We start from the raw sequence: 7401 nt of genomic DNA on the forward strand, positions 1-7401 counted from the left end.
GCTTAACAATTTTCTTTGTTTATTTTATGCTATTTGGTCCTTTGAGATTTTCTTTCAGAAAAAGGTAAATTTAATTCTGTCACATACTTGTTTGGACTGTAACACCTGCAGTGACTATGCCTCATGGTAAACTAATAGTTGATAAAGGGCAATTTCCCTTGATAGAGATATTCTAGGTAACACATGGTAAAGGAATATCAGAATATCTTCATTTTGCAAGCCCTAGTGCAATAATGAAAAAATTGATCTAGTCAATGTTCTTCAATAATAGCTAATATCACAAAATGAGGACAACCAGACATTTAATTCCTCCTGATGGAAGCTCACAGTACTAGCTGAATAATTCACTATACCATCAAGCCTCTAGATCTAACCTTGGTTTAGTTCCAGGAGCCAGTCTCGTGGACAAGAGTGAAGAGGTTCTCAAGTCCTTCTTTTGCTCCTTGTGAGCCTCTCCCAGCCTGATCCCGCCTTACACAGATGAGAAAACAGACTTGGCAAAGAAGTCACCTGCCTACTTTTCAGCTGTGTGCCCTTGGACAGGGAACTTAGTCTCTCTGAGCTTGATGTCATCTTACGCAGTCAAAACAAACCATAATGCTTGCTCCAGTGGCCCCTGACATGTGCATTCTCACCAATGTTTGCTTCTCTTTTCAAAAAGAATAAAAAGACCCATCCTAGACCAATGTTCTCAGCTGGCCACGCCCTTTATTGGCTGGGGTATAGGCTGGGGTAAGTCCTTTCCTGCTACCAGATTCAGTGTTCCCATCTGTCAAATGAGTGTTTCTGGGAGCTTGATCATCACTGTCTTTCTTGTAACTCTCTCCTGGGACCTGGGCAGTGTAAGCACCTGAACAAGAGATGGCAAACCCTTGGGCTTCTGAGCCCGCTGTCACCCTGTGCAGTCGGGGGCTGCCTGCTGGCACTGAGATTTCTGCAGATCCTTGGTCCAAGGGCCAGGAGTTAGTCAGCAGGGCAAACTGTATGAAACAATCCTTGATTATCTCCTTCTGCTGCTTCTGAACCACCCAAATCTGACCCCATGGCCTTTCTATAGCTGAGCTACTCCCTGCTCCTTGCAGCCCAGAACGGAGCCCCATCCTTCTCATAGCTGCCCCAGAGTGTCCAGCCTGCCCCCATCCAGAGCTCTCTGGCCCAGAGGACCAAGGCCAAGTGCTTCAGCCTGGTTGCTGCCCACTCAGGGACTCCTGCCAGGACCTCTGGACTCCTAGGCCCTGTATGGAGATCCCAGACCCTCCATATCCACTTCCTCTACCACTTTGCTCAGGCTGTTCTGCTTACCCGCGACAGGTACCCTGAAGAGAATAATGTTTGACCTTCAAAGACAGCTCAGGTGCTTCTCTCCTCCACCTCCTCTAGGAAGTCTCCCCTGACTGCCCAACTCACAATGACCTCCACCTCCACCAAGTTCCCTGTGTATCTCACTCTGTGTATGTCTCAGTTACTAGTGAGGGCCATGAGGGTGGGGACAGGGCCTGACTCAGCCCAGGGACCTGGGAGGCAGTTTTGGCCAGAACTAGGTTTAAATTGCACATCAGCCAACTTTAAGCATGTTGACCTCTCTGAGCTATAGTTTCTTATCTGTACAGTGGGAATTATATCAGTTATCTGTTCCAGAAGTACAACTCCTTCTGCCTGGAAGGAGAAATTTAAAGAGCTCCGAGCCCAGAGCCCAGAGCCCCAAACCCCGAGCCTGGCGTCGGATATTAATCTACTAATTCTCACCCTGTCACGGAACTTTACAGCTGCTTTCTGAGAAATCTCCTTACTGCCTAAATCTGCCTTAGTCCTCATTTTTTTTCCAAGAAAGGGAGGGGCCATCTCACCCTGGCATGGGGAACCAGCAACTAGGGAGACCTGGCTCTGGGTCCTGATTGGACCTAGGTGAACCCAGAAGGAAGTGCCGAGTCTGGGAGCTTCCCCTGCTTGTGCCCAGGGAGTCAGGGTGGGATGGGCTTCCAAGCTGCCCTAAATGTCCTAGCCAGAAGACATGTGCTCTGTCACTTAAAAAATACCCACAGGCCTGTGCTGGGTGCTGCAGACTCTGGGGGAGCCCCTCAGGAAGCCCGCAGACTGCCAGAGATGATGCTCTCCGGTACCATCTAGGGACACCCAGGGTCTGTAGGACACCCAGGAGCCCCTGGCTTAACCTGGAGCCTAGGAGGGCTTTTCTCGCAGGGCAGGTGGAGTGCTGAGTTCTCTGGGGTGACTGGGGCCAGGGGGTGGAGGAAGGAGGAGACCAGCACCAGGCAGTACTGAGGGCGGGGCTGGCTGCCAGGGCTGGAGATCTGTGCTGCTGCACCAGGCTCTGCGTTTAGAAGGGTTTAGTGCTCTGCAGGCATCACCCTGAAATGCTTAATAATTTTTTAACAGGGAGCTCTACATTTTCGTCTTACGCTGGATCTCGTAAGTTCGTACCAGCCTTGCAGGGAGTGGGGAGGAGCCTGTCACCAAAGGGGGCTGGGAAAATAGCCTCCCACAAAGAAAGGGCAGAATTTGGGGTCAGGAGTAAGTCCTGGACAAGCGAGTATGACCCTGGACCAGTCCCGTTCCTCTCAGAGGGGCTTCCCCTGAGGACCAGTGAGAGGCAATCAGATGGAGAGATTTAAAAGCACTGGAATGGGGCAGGGGAGGGAAGAATAGGCCCGTTCAGCACTGAGGCAGTTCCCGGCTCCTTTTCTGCCCCGCCCATTGTCCCGTCTCTCCTGGGCCCTCCTGAGAGCGACTCTGATTATAGAATCCTGTGGAATGTGCTGAGGGTGCCAGTGGGTTCCTTGTTCTCCCTGCAAGCACACTATTTCCATCGTTCTGGGGTCTTCGTTCCTCTTAGGAGTTGGTCGCCATCCTGGAGGAACTCCAGTCCCCTGCAGGGTGGGGGGACAGTGCCCCTCCCCCTGCCTATCTCATAGCTGCCCTTTCACAGAAAACCAAGCTGTTTCATGGTCTGCCCCTGCCTGGGTACAACGCCGTGGCCAAGGCCCTGTAGTCCTGAGACTAGTCTCAGCAAGCTTTAGTAGGATGCCCCCTCTCCTCTGCTTCACCCAGCCAGAGACCCTGTGTCCCTAGGCTGCCTTACAGGGCCACAGGTCCCAGAGCAGTGACCCTGGAAACCCTGAAGAACTAGGGGAGGCCCAGGCCCTGATATGTGTCCTCAGCAAAAGCTATCTAGGGCCCATTCTACACTCAGACAGAGGCCTGTGTGCCCGAGCAGGTAGAAGCGGGGTGGGTGAACGCAAAGGGTCCCCGTAGGAAAAGGGTCTGCCGTGAGAAACTAGGCCATTTGGAATCTAAGCTCCAGCCCAATATCTCAACTCCCCCCCCCACCACCAGGCCGCGGGGCTGTGTGTGAAGCACGTAGCCTCCTCCACCTGACACAGACCCCAGTAATCCTCGTCATCCTCCCGCACACCTGCTTCTCCTTCTGCCCCCATCTCCAAGCGGCCCTCCATCCCTCAGGCACCCAAGCCGGGAATCTGGACATCAACCTACACCCCTCCCTCTGGGTGCTGGGTCTCCTCTACTCTTCCCTACCCAGCTGTCACCCAGGAGGCTGCCCTGCATGGGCAAGTTCTGTGGTTTCCAGCTGGGTGTGGCCAATGGGAGGTACCATCTCCAAGAGGAGATAGGGAGGCAGGAGTGAGGTTGGGGTATCTGCTCCAGGCCCCCTCCTTCCAGGCCATGGGTAGGCCGCTCCCTCCTGTCAAGCACCTTCTCCCACAACCACCCTGTCTAGTTCTGGTGGCCTTGCCTTCCCTCTGCCTGGGGGTGGTGGCATCCCCCACATGTGACCAGCCCAGGTGCTGCGCCATCCCTTGTTAGCTTCCCTTAACATGTCCTGGCTTTGGTCAGCAGTACCTGGTTACTCTCCTCCATCCCCAGTTGGAGTGTAACATCCGATTCCTGCCAGGGCCCTGCGGGAAACACCCTCTCCCCGCACTCACCTTCACCAAGAAATACCCAGTCCTCTCGATTCTCCCTCCTGCCTCCACAGGTGCCATCTAATCACCCTGGATCTCCTAACAGGTCTCTCCACTCCACCCTGGATCCCCTGCCTCACCCTTCATGAGCAGCCATGGGGGGGTTCCTTCAAATGCAACTCTTCAAAGAAATATTTTTAATATTAAAGTCATTTTATCATGAAAGCAATACTTGCTTATTGAGCAAAATGTCAAACACTACAGAGAGGTATAAAATGAGAAGTAGAAATGCCCTCCCCATTCCCCGCCCTTACTCCCAGGGTCCCTCTCCTCAAAGCCACCAGGTTCTGGTTCCTTGTGGGTCCCGCCATGCACCTTCCATCCATACGTGCACATGTCAATGCGCCTCTTTCTATTCCTGCAGTGGATTTGGATCACACTTATAATAAGCTTGTGACAACGTTTTCGCTTGTAACGTACCTTGGAGAACTTCATATGTCCAGACATGGAGATTTCACTCCTTTTTGATGGCTGCCTAGTATTTCGTGATACAGATCTACCAGTCTGCCCATCCATTGCCCTATGAATGAGGATTCAGTTGTTTTCACACTTTGGTTGGCTACCAACAGTGCTGCCACTGGAATTCTGTCCAGGTCACACTCTGCCTGTGGACATTCCTGCAGGGTTGACTTGCTGGGTCAAAGGGTATATGCACATAGCATTTGAGGAATTTGTCAAATTGTCCCCCTAAAACATTGCTCCAATCTACACTTGCACCAACAGAATATAGAAGGGTGTCTATTTCCCCACATCTTTGTCAACACTGGGTTTTAAGAAGTTAATCCGATCATGCAAATTTCTTGCTTAAAACCCCTCACGCCTCAAGGAGTTGGAGCATAACTTTCACCCTTCAGCATGGGCTGTGCATAGTGGACTTCTTCCAAAGAGTGCGGTGTGGAAAGGGAGGGAAAAGAGTAACTTGAGGGTTACAAGGGAGAAGCCTGACAGCATCACCTCAGCCAGGTGACCAAGGTCAGTGGCAACAGGGGAAGGTCTTGGTGACAGTGCACGTCTTTGTTACGATGGCATAAAAATCATCATTTACTTCTGTGGTCTTGCTCCCCAAAACCCATAACTGCAGTCTAATCATGAGAAAAGCATGGAACAAATTCAAACTGAGGGACAGTCTCCTCAAAACTGTCAAGGTCATCAAAGACGAGGAAAGTCTGAGAAACTGTTACAGCCAGTAGGAGCCTAGGGAGACAGGCCGACCGAATGCAATGTGGGGTCCTCGATGGGGTCCCGGCCCCGGAAGGACATTCGGGAAAAAAACAGAGGAGATCTGAATCAAGCAGGGACTTCAGTTAATTCAAACGGCCTGGTGTGGGTTCAGTCATCGTAACGAATACACCCGCCCTTGAGTAAGATGTTCAGATTAGGGGAAATCGGGTACAGAAACTCTATACAAACTTGGCATTATCTTCTGAAACTTTAAATCTGTTCTAGAATATAAAGTTAAACAAAAATCTCACATCCAGAGCAAGCCGCCCGCAATGTCTCCTCTCCTTTCTAGGTACCTCCCATTCCCGCCACTTCTGCAAGTCAAAATTTCTGGAAAGCACCGTGATGTTCAATTCTCGGGCCTGTTGACAATCATGCACACCCCACCGCCACCCAGGAACACTTCCTACTCAAGGCCGAAGGTCAAAATCCAAGTGCAAGGAGACCTCTCGAGAGCGCTCCTCTGGCCCGGACCCCGCCCGCGCCGGCTCAGTGTCCGTCACTAGGACCTCCAGAACCGCTTGCCCCAGCTTCTCAAGGGGGTGGCGTGGAAACTGGATGTGGGACCCGAGTTTCCTGTGACTGCTGTCACAAATTCTCACAGGCAGAGTGGCCTCAAAAGCAGCAGAATTCCTTTCTCTCAGCGTGGCAGGCCTGAGGCAGAAACGAGGCGCAGCGCGGTCTCCGTCTGGAGGCGCTGAGGGAGGTTCTCGTCTTGCCTCTTCGGCTTCCCTGGCTATGGCGGCCACATCACTCCCATTTTTGCGTCTTTACATTGTCTTCTTCCCTAGGTGTGTCTCTCTCCTTCGGCCTCATTCCCTTTTTTTTTCTTTTTGAGACAGGGTCGGCTCCGTTGCCCAGGCTGCTGTGCAGTGGCAGTGAGCCGCTGTAACCTCTGCCTCCCGGATTCAAGCCATCCTCCCACTTCAGCCTCCTGAGTAGCCAGGACTATAGGCATGTGCCACCACCTCTGGCTAATTTTTTGTATTTTTGTATTTTTGTATAGAGATGGGGTCTCACTCTGTTGCCCAGGCCGGTCTTGAACTCCTGAGCTCAGGCAGTCCTGCCTTGGCCTTCCACAGTGCTGGGATGACGCTGTGAGCCACTGCACCCAGCCCTGCCTTATTCTTGCAGAGACAATTGCCATTAGATTTAGGGCACACTTGACTAACACAGGATGATCTCTTTATCTCAAATTCCTCATGACATCTACAAAGAATTTCTTTCCAAGCAAGGCAATATTTACGGGTTCTGGGGCTTAGGACATGGACATATTCTTTTGGGGCCAGCCGTCCAGCCCCCCAGCAGAGCCCAGTGTGGCTGGCTCCAAAGTTCCCTTCCTGGCTCTCCGTGCAGGCGGTTCCTCTTCTCCGTGGGTTGGGTGGTCCTTTCTCCAAGTGGAGCTGGGGGCTTGGGGACTGGCCACTGAAGGCTTGCAGCTCACAGAAGCAGTCTGTGGGCACCGTCCCAGACTCAGGATCGCCATGCTGGCTGCAACATAAATGGGCCCTGCTGCAGGTGGGGTGGTCCTGGAGCAGATCTCAGGCAGACTTTGACATGCAGGATACTTACTAGAAACGTCAACACCTGGGGAAGAGACAGGGCGGAAGCAGGATTTGGCAGGGAGAAGTTGAACAGTGATGCAGGTCCAAGCGAGTCTTAGCCATCCCTGGAGCCCATGTGGCCCATCTAAATTATCCCACGGGAGGCCAAAATGTCTGCACCTTCACATCCTAGCCATGATCCATCACCAGGCAGCTCTTCGTTACATGAGGGCGACGACAGCTCCTTACTCCTAGGTCAGAAGGGTTCACTGAAATGCCTTGGGTGCCCATAGCTACCATCCACAGCCACCCCTGGAAGCAGTTCTATGCTTATCTTCCCTTTACAGAAGGGAAAATCCAGCCTCAGAGGTGACACGCAACTTCCCAAGGCCACCCAGCTAGTAACAGCAGAGCCAGGACTTAACCCAAGTTATGCCTGATGCAGAGCCTGAGCCCCTGAGAGCTGCTGGGGGAACCCAGTAGCCCAGCAGGTGCCTGGCTCCACAGCCAGCTTCCCCAAGCCCCACACCCCATGCCCTGTGCAGCTTCCTCCCAGCCACTTCCCATCCCCAGGCTCCAAGCCCCAGGGCCCTCTGTGCCTCAGGGGACCCACCCAGTGACTGCCTGGCCTCCCTCCC

The sequence above is a fragment of the Saimiri boliviensis genome, chromosome 11, assembly GCF_048565385.1.
Source record: "Saimiri boliviensis isolate mSaiBol1 chromosome 11, mSaiBol1.pri, whole genome shotgun sequence".
Classification (NCBI taxonomy): Eukaryota; Metazoa; Chordata; class Mammalia; order Primates; family Cebidae; genus Saimiri; species Saimiri boliviensis.